The 14,137-nt window shown below is 42.0% G+C and overlaps 1 protein-coding gene across 1 annotated transcript in view; it reads left to right on the top strand.

The window, feature by feature from the left end:
• Positions 1 to 14,137, top strand: part of LOC139931809 (seizure protein 6 homolog) — a 103,939-nt gene that overhangs the window by 16,728 nt on the left and 73,074 nt on the right. The gene's annotated exons all lie outside the window — the stretch shown is intronic.

The following is a 14,137-nucleotide window of genomic DNA, read 5'->3' as shown; positions in this document are numbered from 1 at the left end:
CGACCCACGAACAGCAGAAGGATACGGTGTAGCTTGAGGTGACATCCGCTCCAGCGGAAAGTGAGGGCCAGCTGACTGGTCAGGTGTCACATTATTTCATGGCTAGGTGTGCACAATAAGGAGGACACCCAGTAAATAGCCTGTCAACGTTAGCGACCAGTGCAGCTTGAAGGTGACATGTTTGTGTTTAGCTGCACCTATAATACATACTTGTCATAGTAGTTTCATTTGGCGAGTAAACAAATCTAGACAAGGTTTTAGCAAAGCCGAAAAAAAATCTCATCACAAAAGTGCGGCACTTGGCTCCAGTGCAATTACCTTCTGTAAATGAAGCTCCGTCTGTCCTGTGAGTCGGCTGCCCTCTGCGCAGGCGGTTGCACATACACGGTGTCATCAAAGCAGCGAGGGCCTCTGTTTGGAAGGTGTCAGGCTGTTTACCTTAGTTGCTGTGAGGATTGATGAGGTGGCTGAGGCACAGGCTGGGGCATGATGTGAATAGCTGGAGTATTACTGTGGAAAGAGGTGTTCCCCCTTGGAGGCGGCTAACTGAGTTTGACAAAGCTGTTTCTGCTGAGAGGCTGTGGGGACGCTGCCTGGCCTCGCTCCAGGAGCCCCGCTCCAGGAGCCCCAACTTGGTGTGTGGATGCACATTTGAGGAAGTGGTGAAAGGTAACGCAGAGGGAGGAGGGAGGCAGCTCTCAGTAACATTCCAACAGTCAGAGTCAGCCTGTCTAATGTTTAATAGCATGGAAATAAAAAAAAGTGATATGTCATGGTTTAATATCCATGGAGCTTTATCAAATGTTTGATATTCTGAATAATTCCTGGTAAATATGGAAGTGTCTGTGATATTGTAAATGTAGATTACTTTTTTTATGATGCCAGAATCATAATCACTCTAGCAGTGTAGAGTTAATTATAATCTACTGAAGGATTTCATTCCAAAATGCTACACACTATGAGAAAGACATTTCTAGCCTTATATTGCAAAAGATTCACATAATATCACCCTCAATGATCAATTATGCTTTTTGTGTTTTGAGATAGAGACAGGGTATTGGGATGACTATATGGTACAGCACACTTTTATAGGGGACAAAGCAGCATGTGACTTTTTGCACAGCTACAACTGCCAAGGAAAGTGGATTAACCGTCTGCTGTGATTTTGGACTCAGTTTATTCCTGCAGCCTTTTTTTTTTTTTTTTTAATCGTCCGTATGCACGCTCTCTGTCTCAGTGTTCCTTGCCATTTCTGTTTTTATAACTGTTTTTAACCTCTTAAACTCTAACAAAGTGAAATATGGGCTTTTCTCACACTTAGAGCACTAAATTGTAAATGAAAGTAGAGATGTAAATGTTTCAGTGTTGGTTAAAACGAACTTTGCAAGCCAACTGGATTTGCCACCCTGTAAGCCAATTGGATTTGCGAGCTCACATTTCATTTCACAGCACAATCCAATCTGGCCAAACTGATTATGAAGGCAAATGTGAGGACAAATGTGAAGGCACAAATTCAAACAGATCCTAAAGGTTCTCAGATGCTCTGCTAGTCATTTGCCTTCATAAGCCAATACTGGAAAAGGGTGGATCTACATGGATTGGATGGTCCCATTATTTTCTGAAAGATTTCATAAGGAGTGATTCAGTGCATGAAAGTGTAGAATAAAAATGAATTATCATGGCAGCTCCAGAGAGTGGTAGATATTTAAAGTGTGTTTGGGTAGTTCTTGTCAACCTCTAAATCTAAACTTTACTATGATTAAGTTTCACCAGAATGGCAGTTTCAGTATAACTGCAGGTGATAAACATTTATGACATGTTAAACAGTTCTTACATCACTACTGGTGAAAGAAAAATACTCGCCACAGATTTTTTATTGACTTTTATCTTCGACTGTGGCGTGATCTGAACCCCTTGTATAAACTATTACTGGTTTTCTCTTGCATAGTGAAATATATGAGTGGACTAATTATGGATTTTGTTGCTTGTTCAATCTTGTCCAAATGAACAAGTGACTTTGTTAAATGAACTGGAGGGGCCATGTATAAAAAGGACTGTAACTCCTCACCTGCTTATTGCTGGCAGCATTTTACTGTAACTGCATTGTCACTTAGTTAATTCTTATCCAAAATATCAAGAATGGAGCCACATTTCAAATTATGTTGCTTTCCCAAATATTTATTTATGGCAAAATGTTTTGGTTTTTTTTGCCTCAGAAAATTTGAAAGGACAAAGCAGAGAGGATCAAACTTTCCAAAGAAGAGCATGCATAATAGGCTTGCCTAATGTTGACAAATGACTTAAGTAGGCTTATTTGATGAACATTATCAGCTATTATGTCTTTAAATTGTAAAAGTCAACAACTGCATGGTGACATAAAAGGAAGCATGCACAATTTTATAGCTCATAAATGAATGAAATTAATGAAGCCTTTAGGGTGGCTTAGGGTGTGACCTTCAGACAAAATTAAGTAAGAGAAAATAAACAAGGCAGGCATTTTGCATCCTAAACGCATGCATGGAGGTAAGTTCCCCAAGGCACAATCCCAGCTCCTTGTGTGACTTAGAATTCGACACCATTTTAGGAAAACAGGTGTGCACCAGAATTTTCTGCTCTCTTCTTCACTCAAGAAAAGAAAAAGAAAAATCTCCAAAAAACAAACAAAACAAAAATCCATCTTTCTATATGGAACTACCACTAAAATCATAGCCAACAATTTTCTGGACATCAAGTGAGAGCACAGTGAAAGAACTTTATCAAAGTTTCGGTCTCATCTCGGAAAGCACCGCAGATTTTGCCAGACGTAGGGCAAATATACTGTTCACATTGCAAGCTGTAAGCTCCAGGCTATTTTCTCTGCTTTATGTGAGCTGAGCACCCAGTAATGGTGCACAAATCACACACCAAATAACTAACAGCCTTAGTGCACACAGCGAGGTGTGTGTGCAGCTGAAAAATGTTGCCTGGCTGTGGTTGAGGAAAAAGTTGCGAGGCTCCCACTGTACAGTCCATAATCTCCAGAAAACAAAGCCTATTTCTCTCATCTGTTGGTCGCATTGGCACCTTTTTTTATTTTTTATTGTCAACAGTATATTCAGATTATTTCATCTGTTTATAATAAGATAAAGCCCTTCCTCCACGGTTGCTATATCAGTTTTGATGGTGAAAAGCAAATATTATTGATTTGCCTGATGACCCAGAGACACACAGACAGGAAGTAGCAGAAAGGTGTCAAATCCACATTTATCACTGACTGCATGAATAGATCCTCAGGATAGAGCTGATTTAATAGATCCTCAGGGAAAAAAAGAAGAAAAAAAATCTTAGAGTTGTTTCCATGGTTATTTGAGTGAAGATTGTTCGCTTGCAGAGAGTAAGCCTAAATACAAACTTGAGAACTTTAACGAGACATAAGGGGAATACAGACAATGGTGAAAGTGGTGGAGCTGCCTCACTCTTCCATTTTATGAGCTTGTGAGACATCTCATGATGGCTGACAGGAAAAAACAAACAAAAAACAATGAAACAACTAATGCCAGAAAAAGCAATCTGTAATGATTGTTGGAATAGAGTGGACAGAGAAGGGTTAAAGCATACACACACACACACACACACACACGCACACACACACACACACACACACCCACACACACACACACACACACACACACACACTCTAACAGGTACTGTAGAGCTCCCATTACGCAAATGGATCTAGAAAGGCACTTCACTATGTTTGCTCTTAGTCTCTGGCCATCTCTGGATTTGGCGGGCTTCAAGACAAACCGCCCCTTGATCTGGAAGCTCAGAATCATGGGGGCAGATAGATCAAAGCCCGGGCTTTCTCTCTGAGGTGCTCCCACTGAAGTCGGAGAAATTGAGGGAAGAACAACACAAAAAGATAAAGGAAGAGGAGAGAGAGGGCAAAGTTTGTGTGTGTGTGCACTGGATGTGTGTAATTGGGGTTGTTTTGTAGTTAGTGGTGGTAGATGTAAAGACCGAGAGGCGCGGCAGCAGAAAATCCTTCATTCTGGGTCTCACATCCCTTCGGTCACACAGGCATCATGGCCCCGAGACACACAGTGAGACAAGAGCAGAACATACTAACTAATGTGTGCAAGTATTGTCTGATATGGACCAGACAGTATCACTTCTGAAGTCATCTCACGTCTCAAATACAGTATTTGGAAAGAGATACAGTCTTTGACTTTGCTTTGGCTCCTTGCTCATACTATTGTGGAAGTGAAATTACAGAGTGACAATGAGATTAAAGTGCAGGTTCCTGAGCTTCAATTTGAGGGTATTCCCAGCCATATCAGATGAACCGTTGAAGAATTACAGTCCTTTATGTGCAAGGTGCCAACATTTCAGGGTGCTTCAAAAAGTATTTTGAACAGATTGAGATTGCATTCAGTGAAGTACTCAGACCCTCGCAGGTGCTCAGCTGTGTTCTGTGTTCAGTTAATGATTAAGCAGAAAGCTGTCCTTCTGGCCTTTATTTGAAATACATCCTGCGAGAGAAGATTCTTAAATTAATTATGTTTGTCTAATGAATAATTAAGCAAGGGAAAAGATAATTTGGTGTTACTCAGTGAGCCAGACCATTGTGCATGTAGAGGAACCGTTGCTCTGTGTGCCTGGCTGATTTCACATTGGGAGTGTGAAATGAGAATTAGCAAACAATTTGCCTTCTGTTCCATCCTTCACCATGACTAAAATATCACCGCTGATTATGTCTTGACAAGTGTCAATACTGCATGCCTATTTATTAGCTGTGCCAGACACAGGCTGTTTATGACGTTCCATTAGTCTGGTTTTGAACTGGATATTACTTGCAGTAATGCACAATTTGAATGACAGCACAGAACAAATGCAATAGTGTCAGGTTTTATTGTCACAGAAGTTATGTAGTAAAAATTAAAACAGCATTAATGACAAGAGACTAAAGAGACATTAACGCTCTTGTGCTTTGGAGGAGAGACACAATAGAGGATTAAGATAGGCTGTGTGTGAACACACAGACATTCAATTAGTTAAGTCACGCTAGTTGTAGCAGTGGCATACATGGGAGCCATTGCTTTAAAAATTTAAAAATCTTTGAAGCAATCCCAGCATAAGCTCTGTCTTATAGTAATTTCATCCCAAGACTTGTTTGTTTATTGTCTACTTTCCTATCTCCCAGCAAACAATACTTTTTTTTACCAACCCCTTTGTTAGAGAGGATGACTTTATTTTCCCTTTATTTCCTTTTTTTTGTAGAAGTATAGACAGTCATTTTGCTCTGCCACTGTCTCAGCCAGTTTCCCTCCCCTTTACTGGCAAAATTTAACTAGAATTTCCGCAACTATGTAATTGTCAAATCAATTATAATAACAACCTTGTGCGTTCAGTTGTTCCTGTGAGCTGATGTTGACAGCCATATTTCAGTCTTTCACCTCCCCGCTGCTTTTTATTTGTAAGTTACCAGTCTAACTGGAAGGGATTTCTTACATTCTGTGGCAAATCAAGAACAAAACAGATGTGTTGGTGTTGGGGTGGCAGCACATTTTTTTTTCCCTTGGGAGGGTTTTTTTTTTTTTTTAATAGGATTCGAATGTGTCCCTATTATACACACCTAGCTTATATACACTATAGCAAGACAAACATTACTGACAGTTTCAATTTTGCTGCCCCCAATGATATATTAGGCTCCATGACTCACTCACTCACACTCACACACACACACACACACACACACACACACACACACACACATCCTGTCTGTCTCCTTGTCTCTTCCTCTCCTCCCTTTGTCCCTCCCTGGTTATAAAAGCTCGCCAAGAAATCATTGGCTCAACAGAGAAAGGGCAAATCCTCTTCAGCCAATTTAAATTCTCCTGAGCACATGGTGCTGACTATTCCAAACTAATTAATAGACATGTCATGAATAAAAACACTTTGATTATGAAAAGAGGTTGCCCTGTGCCTCCTTTTAGGCTTGTCATTAGTATGAGGACACGTGTGGTGAATAGCTGGAGCGTTGGTACCGGCAGCCTGAGACAGCTGCAGATGCCCTCTCTTGATTAAATTCTTGGCTCCATGTTTTATTCAGCGCTTACTGCACGGACCCAATGCTTCTGTCTCTGATTAGCCATACCTGTGCCAACAGGAAGGCTAGGGCCAGAGGACCAGGAGGGCAAGGCCTACTCAAAGGGCAGGACCAGACACATGTGAACCTGGAGCCCTCCCTCACACCGCGACACTCCAGTCAGTCAGCATGACACGCAACGCCGATCCCCCTATTCTATAGCCTTCACTCACACTTGCATAGCTTTATTTATGTGGCTGCCCTGGCCTGTGATGTGTGATCAGATGTGGCAAGCACATTCAATACTATTCCCAGCTTAGTCTCCACCATCGTCATGTCCCTCTCATGGGACATGTACATATAGTGTGTAGTGTTGTTTTTTTTCAAAGGAGTGATGAAGAAGTAGACTATCCTTTTGCTTATTAACGAGTACAGAGCAGGGGTGAAGCAGGAGAGAAGGTGTTGGTGGGATTTGATACCAGTCCAGACAGGATACAGTACATGTGCTTTCAGAGGAGGGGGGTTCACACCAAGTCTGTGCACAGTCATGAATGCACACCATGCATGTTGGTCCTGTGTTTCAACTGCCTGCTTTATTGACCATGTGGTACGAGTACAGCATCTCAGAGAGGTGTATTGTCTCCAAGCTGTTATTGATGGCTCTGTGGTGCCTTATGTTACACCGCAAAGACGTTCTGGCTGTCAACATGTGGTCCCCAACCCAGCTGACTCGTCCCGAAGGGGACCCAGACCCCCTGCAGGAGCCATCTGTACCCTGGACAAGACTATTCATCATCCTCGCTGCAGCGCTCAATTTAGGGTTCTTCTGCAGACAGCTTCAGGCAGCAGTGAGCAGCTTTACACGTATGTGTCTGGTAATGAGAGCCCTTGAAACCTGCCTATTGGCTCAAGAAGCCAGCCTGAAGGGCTGAGGGGAATCAATGAGTCAATCCCCGAGGCTGAACCCCCACCCATCCTCTAGTGTTGTTCCAAACTTGGACATCTTTGCTGGATGTCTAATTGTAGAGAGAGCAACACTAAATGAAGAGAACAAAAAGTGATTTGCATGTAACATGGAGTGCAGCTGAGTCCTCTCGGTCAGTGGCTCCCAAACTGGGATCAAGGGAACTCCAGGGGTCCTTGAGAGGGTTTCAAGGAGGATTAGGAGGATTTCACTGTTATTTCATTCACTAGAAGTTAGCACAATAACAGTCTCATTGATAACAGTCTCATTGATAACAAGTTTTATTCTCTTCACTGTTACTTTATCTCAATACACTGATAAAATAAATAAAACAATGAAACCCTTGTCACATGAAGGTCCCTGGGATAAAATCTTTAATCAAATGGGGATCTAAAGGGTCTGTACTTGGGGGTACCTCACAGCACAACAGAAAAACAGGAACTGTTTGGGAACCTCTCCTCTAGGCAACCCTGAAACTGTAAGTATGTTTTTCCCTGTAGACTTGAGTGCTAAGAATGGAGCAATAACATTGGCCTGAGTGTCCATTAGTGCTCTTGACTATTTTGATCATAATACATGTCTGTTCAGAGCGAGCCGACATACTAATGGCGCTAATGGTCGATGTTACCATGTGGATTTCACAGGAATTTTAATTTTTGTTTTACCAGCCATGTTGATTTAGAGCACACATTCATTTACATCACTGGCTTGCGGCAGTAGTTGCAGGGGAAGGAGGATTATATGCAATTCATAAAATCACGCTCACTCATGCTTGAGGGCTGCCTGCTGCAACCACAGGAAAGTGCTTCTCATTAATTTCCACAACCCAGATTTTCCAAGCAACCTCCAGTCCCAAGCCTGCTTCTCTAACCTTCAGGCTACCACTGCCCCACTACTAGGAAACAAATAACTCCATGTCAAACAACCAACCCGGGTTTTGATGTGGCGCAGAAACAAGAAAACCTTGCACAGAGCCTCCAAGAGCTCCATTTCTAGGTTGAGGGTTGTTATCCTTTACAGTCATCCCAGTTGTATTTGATGTAGCACTGAGAATGTGTTTAGCGTAATGGCTGTCTGAGCCACTGCATCCCTCTCCTGGTGAAATCCCGTATCAGACACACACCGGCGCTGGCGGGGTTCAAAGTCTGTCAGTGATGCATTCATCTGTCCAGCAGGTTGAGCAGGCAGAATCCATTTTGTGTCAGTTAATTCAATCAGCCTCAGCTGACTGCCGCGTGCGGACCGCGCTCCCAGGGGCCACAAGGGCTTTGGAGGGAGAGATAGGAGAAGGAGCCTCTTGGCAGGGGGTGAAATGTCATAGCCCACCGCCCCGGCCAGATGAGGCTGTGTCGTACACCAACTTGGCGGCTCAAGACACGCTAGATGAAGCTTATCATATCTAAGCTCGGGGAATGAGGCCAGTGTGCATTCCCACATATTTTGTGTTGTCATACTGAGTCCACATCTCTCTACATTACAAATCCCATTCTTCATGGTTTCGTGCTGAGTTCTCATACAATTTCTCAATAATCACACAAGCAAGTGTGGTTGCCTTTCGGGCCGGACCGCAACACAACTAAATTTCTCTCCTCTCCATGTTCCCATTCCCACATGTGATCTGTTTGTGATGTCTCCTGAACCGCATACAAAAAGTGTAAGCAGTAAACAACATGAAGAGCAGTTTACATTAGGACATCTCTATATAGGCTCAAGACATTACCAATAGCCTTTAATCCCAATGACACCTCTTTGTGTGCCTCTGAATATCCTACAAATTGCCACAGCAAAACTGAACTAGATTTTTCATCACCAGGTGAACACCTGCCTTTGACATTTGATAGGTTGTGTTCATGTTCAAAAATGTCTGTTACGCACCAATAACTGTAAACCATTGCGATGTGATGTCAGATAGATTTTGCTTTGAACAGTGAGGCAGTCTCAGTCAAAACGGCACCCTAGAAAAGCATAATACCCAATCATTTTTCAAATCTATGCCCAGGAGCAGTCTTGCAATCCATGTTGCACATTACTGCAGCTGCCGGTGAGCTTCCACCAATGAAACAGATTTATAATGTAATATTGTGAGAATGGAGGCAAGCCCGATGTCTTGCATTAATCTTAAAGCATGCAGGTGGATGCCATCTGCTTTGTTAGCTCAAATTCCACTTGCTTACTTCAGATTTTGAGGCAAAGTAAGAATTTATGTCTACGTCTTCCCTTGTTAAACATAAACAAATCACCCCTGGCAATAAATTGGGACAGTAACATGGACTTAAGAGTGTGAAACTACTTTATATATTGATAGAACAAGGTCAGGATTCATTCTACAGCTAGTCTCTATGCTGTGTATCTGCCAGTGTGTCAGTGTGTTTGCCTGTCTGTACCCTCTAAGCTCGTTAGGAGACAGGTATTGACACAGATATGCAAATGAATAAAAACTACAATGAACGACCTGGTGTCACGCATGCTATGAATTAGATAAATGTCAGCGGGAAGAACGGCTCTGTGTAAGCAAGACATTATTTCCTTTTTGTGTGTATCTTGTTAGAAATTTTCAGCGTGATGTGTATTGCTACTACGATAGTTTGGTAGATTTGTAGAGATGGGGATGGTTGACTAAGGAATGCTTTGAAACCACATCTATTGGATTTATATCACTGCACTCAGTTCACAAGGTTTTGGAGTTGATGTTTTTGTTTCTATTCTAGGCAGACGAGGCTCTAGAGAGGCCCTCGCTTTCATTTTGATCACACAGGAATATATCCTGATTTTCCAGTAATGATCAGCTCTCCTCCCCATCTGCGAGAGTGGCAGCAAAACTCCCTGAAGACAAACAGCTAGTCACATAGTGTGGGAAAATAAAGGAAACATTCCAAGAAGTCAGACATTTGGAAAGCTTTACTTAAAGCATTGATCATACCTTGATAGTATCAGCTCTCCTTTAAAGGAAAACACCAACATTATTGAGTTTTGTGCTCAGCTCTATTATTTCTTTACTACGTTGCACCAACCTACATCATTGCTCAACACAGCTTGTTGTGAATAATGAATTCAAACTCACCGTATCCTTTCACTGCTCATGGGACCCTTTCAGTTTGAAGCTGAATAAAATATCCCGTTTACAGATTGCCTCATCAATTCAAAGTCATAATCAGTATCTACTTTTTTTTTTTTTAAATCACTTCCTTCTTTCAGGCAGTATCTTTTAATGCCTGGCAGCGATTTCCTGTATTAGTGCAGTTTGCAGTTGCATTCAGGAACAATATAATTTGCACTGGAATTGACAATACATAGATTTTGCCCTCAGTATATTTTATCTGTAAACCATGTGGGTGGATGTGCCCACGCAGGACATGTCTGTGTCTGGGAGTGTGTGTGTGTGTGTGTGTGTGTGTGTGTGTGTGAGCACTTGAGCATGTGGCCGAAGGACTGTCACTAATAACAGAAATTAAATTTCTGTAAATAAACATATGGAGATTGCAGGCTGTGAAATTGACTGCAGGCTGTGAAATTAAAGGCAATACCCACTGAGGTGATTGCTCCGGTTGTTCGGGGGTGGGACATACGTGTGTATACTGCAATTCAATTAGTGCCCTTGATCATCTTCTTCAGCAAGTCTGATGTGGTGTGACTTTGCGATACAGGCGGTGAGACGCCAGCTCAATCACAGTGAGATGTTTGATTTATTTGTTCATTAGTAACTCTCTCTGCAGACTCAGACCTCTCATCAATCCCTGTTCACATTCAACAAGCACAATCAACTGACTTTCCATTTCTTAGCCAAAGGGAAATAAGAGGAAAAATGGCCATGCATCATAACCATTGATAAGGCCATCTCCTGCCAAAATTCTCAAGTAACCCCCAGCGTGGTAATCCCATCCAAAGTGGATTAAATATTAAACAGTTTGGCGTGTGTGAGGAAGGAGAGCAGGCTAGTGAAATGCCAGGAGGATTAAGTTGGAGCGGATATAGGGCGGCAGCAGTAGCATGCTATCCTGTAGTTGCTGTTTCTCTATAATAGAAATGTCAGGAAGGGGAAAGAGGAGGGGGGGGGGTGCCTCCTCCTAACTGCAGGCCTTAGAAATCACATCCAGTGTGGAATTCATCATTACAGCTTCCCACTCACATTGGCTATAAAATGGCACTAACCCCTGTGATGTCAAAGAAAGTCATACTCGTGTGACGTGAAAGATTTAGATTTTTATTCAAGTTGGATCATTTTTAGAATAATGAAAAACTCATAATGTAATCTGTGGAGGAAAGAAAAATTGCTGATGACATTGTAAAAAGCTTGATAATTACTGTAATACAATCTTTTTCTTTCACATTAAGCCCTTATAACCACCACTACACACACACACACACACACACACACACACACACTTATTCTTACAAGATGTAATAATCCATGGCAATCTGTTGATGAGCAATTGAGTTTAGTGAAACAAACATTAAAACAACTTTGCCTTGAAGAGGGCCTGTTATTCATATCCATCTTCCTACTTTATTTTATAATGTTTTATCTCTCCCTAAGCGATCACTTTGTCAGCATCAGTAATGCCTATAAATCCTAGTGTGGAGGAGATTAGTCTGCGAGAAGTGCTGCTGCCTGCAGTAATTAAAATTCTGCTGGATGGCCAGGGTTTTCTCCTGCCATCATCTCTACCATCTCTCGCTCTCTCTCTCTCTCCCTCTCTCTCACTCCCTTTGTCCTTTTGTCCCTCTCAATAGTTTTAATCAATTAGAAAAACATTCAGATCTGATAAGAGTGCTAATATTCTCTCATCTTTAAGAGGATGATAAGCAGCGGGAACAAAAGGCTTTCATCAAGAAATAAGACCACATTCTGACAGCAGTCTGCTTGTCTGGTTTTATATTTTATCTCTGGTATAATGGCTACGCCGGCATACAGTGTTCCCTGAAAATGAAAACTGCGCTTTTCAAATTTATATTATTGTTTTTGTGGCTATTGAAAACAGGAAAGGTGTGAGAGAGAAGGACTGATGTGTGATGAAGGTCGAGAGACATATTTAAATTCGCAGCAGTGTTGTGGCAGAGAAAGTCCACTGACTCATGATGACTTGCCATTAAAATCTGTTCTTGGAATCAATTCTACCACAGCTGTGTGATGTGGGAGAGTCTTTTGAGGTGAGGTTTCGCTTTTGAAGGAATGTCATATAATCTGGAAATGTGAAAAAGTCACATAGTTGTTTATTTAGAGCTTATTTTTTTATTTATTTATTTAATTATCCCAATCCTGTTGAGATCAAGGTTCTCTTTTGATTGAGCTGTGGATGTGGCTTTCTACTTTGAAGGCTGACACTGTGTCAATCTGTCAAACAGAAAATCAAGACAAACTACGCCTGTCTGAGACTTGCTGTTCTGCTGCACAGACATGTATTTTACGACACTACAATTGATAGCCCAAGCACTGCACTCCATCACAAATGAAATGCTTTTCTTTGAGTGTCACTGTGCACTCCGTTAGAGCATCGGCGGTATGCAAAATCAGCGCAAACTCTGTAGCCAGGATCTGACAAACAGCTTAATAGCTTCACAACCAAAATCAGTATTTAGGTCTTCTGGGATTCTGGGATTCATTCCACCTGTGCTGGACTGCAAGTAACAGTGACACTTATATGAACTATGGATGGTCCCCTCCAATCTATCATCATTATGGCCAGCTCAGAGAAATATTGTGTCTTCATTGGATGGAGACATTTAACATGAACTCAACTGGACATTTAACACAGAAATGTATCGCCATCATCACCCTCAGTGCTACTGCTATTTCTCTCCTGATACGACACACTATTATTTGTAAGTAAACTAAAATGCAGGCCAATGTTCAGTTTAGACTGAACTTGTTATCTGTTGACTATATACAGTATAATGACACTATATACTGTGTTGACTCTCCCCCAAGACCTCTTTCAAGTCCAACACACACACACACACACACACACACACACACACACACACACACACACACACACACACACACACACAATTATTTCATACAGAGCTACTGTGGATCAGCAGCAGGGCAGCATGCTCTGTTAGATGTATGCGTACCTCTGCTTGTCCCTTTGTGTGTGTGTGTGTGTGTGTGTGTGTCTCACCTGTCAGTGTTGCCAAATTAAATCATTTGTGGCCTTGTGCCTCTGGATGGGGACAGACATGCTTGTTTCATTCCTTCAGAAGTAGCTACAACATTCATATGTGAAGCGATGTCTACCACAGATGTGTTCCAGACTGGCTTTACACATGTCTGGAGATCAACAACAGTCAAAGAAAGAACAAAGACACAAAAAGTACTGTAAAGCAATCTCTGTTGCTTCAAAGTCTGCCAGAAAGCAATGCTGTCAACTCAAGAGAAGCTCAGCACTTTGCACTTTGAAAGTCTCTTTGATGGCAGCAAACTACCCTGAAAGTTTTGTAATGAACCCTTTTTCAGAAATAGCCCCATTGTCCCTATCTTCTGCTGCTGTTTTGGCCACTTGTTGTTGGCCAGAATGCCAGCTGTTTGTCTGCTTTATCACCTTACTGAACTACCCTTTGTCTCTGAGACTGGAGACTGCTGGAAGGGTTGAGCTACAGGACAGGTTGTTGATCGTGCGTCTCATTTATAAGTTCTCCAAGGAGTTATGAGCTAAACCCTGGAGTTTTAATCAATGTCCTCGCCCGCTCGCTCGGCACCTGACTTTGTTTATGGCGTCAGTGACCTTTTCTGGGCCATAAAACTCTGTCGGTGCCAATCTCGGTAATGTCTTAGGGTCATCGCTTCATCAGTTATCTCTCCACTATAACAGCAACACGACCTAAACTCTCTCTCCTCAGCCATCAGAGAGACAGATAGATGGTTTTATCTGTGAATGTAGCTACTGCACTACACAGGCTGACATAAATTCCCGGCTGATAAGGGGACCACTTTACAGGCCAGTCAATAGGTCACGGCTGCTTCTGTATCCCCTTGTGCTGCATGTAAAACAGCAGGAACAAGATTGCCGGGACGTCCAGCATTAAAAGTAACAATTAGAGTATGACACAGTAATCAATTAACTGCTGAGAGGATATACAATTTGGATAGTAACTAATTTAATTAA

Source organism: Centroberyx gerrardi, chromosome 11 (genome assembly GCF_048128805.1).
Source record: "Centroberyx gerrardi isolate f3 chromosome 11, fCenGer3.hap1.cur.20231027, whole genome shotgun sequence".
Classification (NCBI taxonomy): domain Eukaryota; kingdom Metazoa; phylum Chordata; class Actinopteri; order Beryciformes; family Berycidae; genus Centroberyx; species Centroberyx gerrardi.
This window is presented reverse-complemented; position numbering and strand designations above follow the sequence as displayed.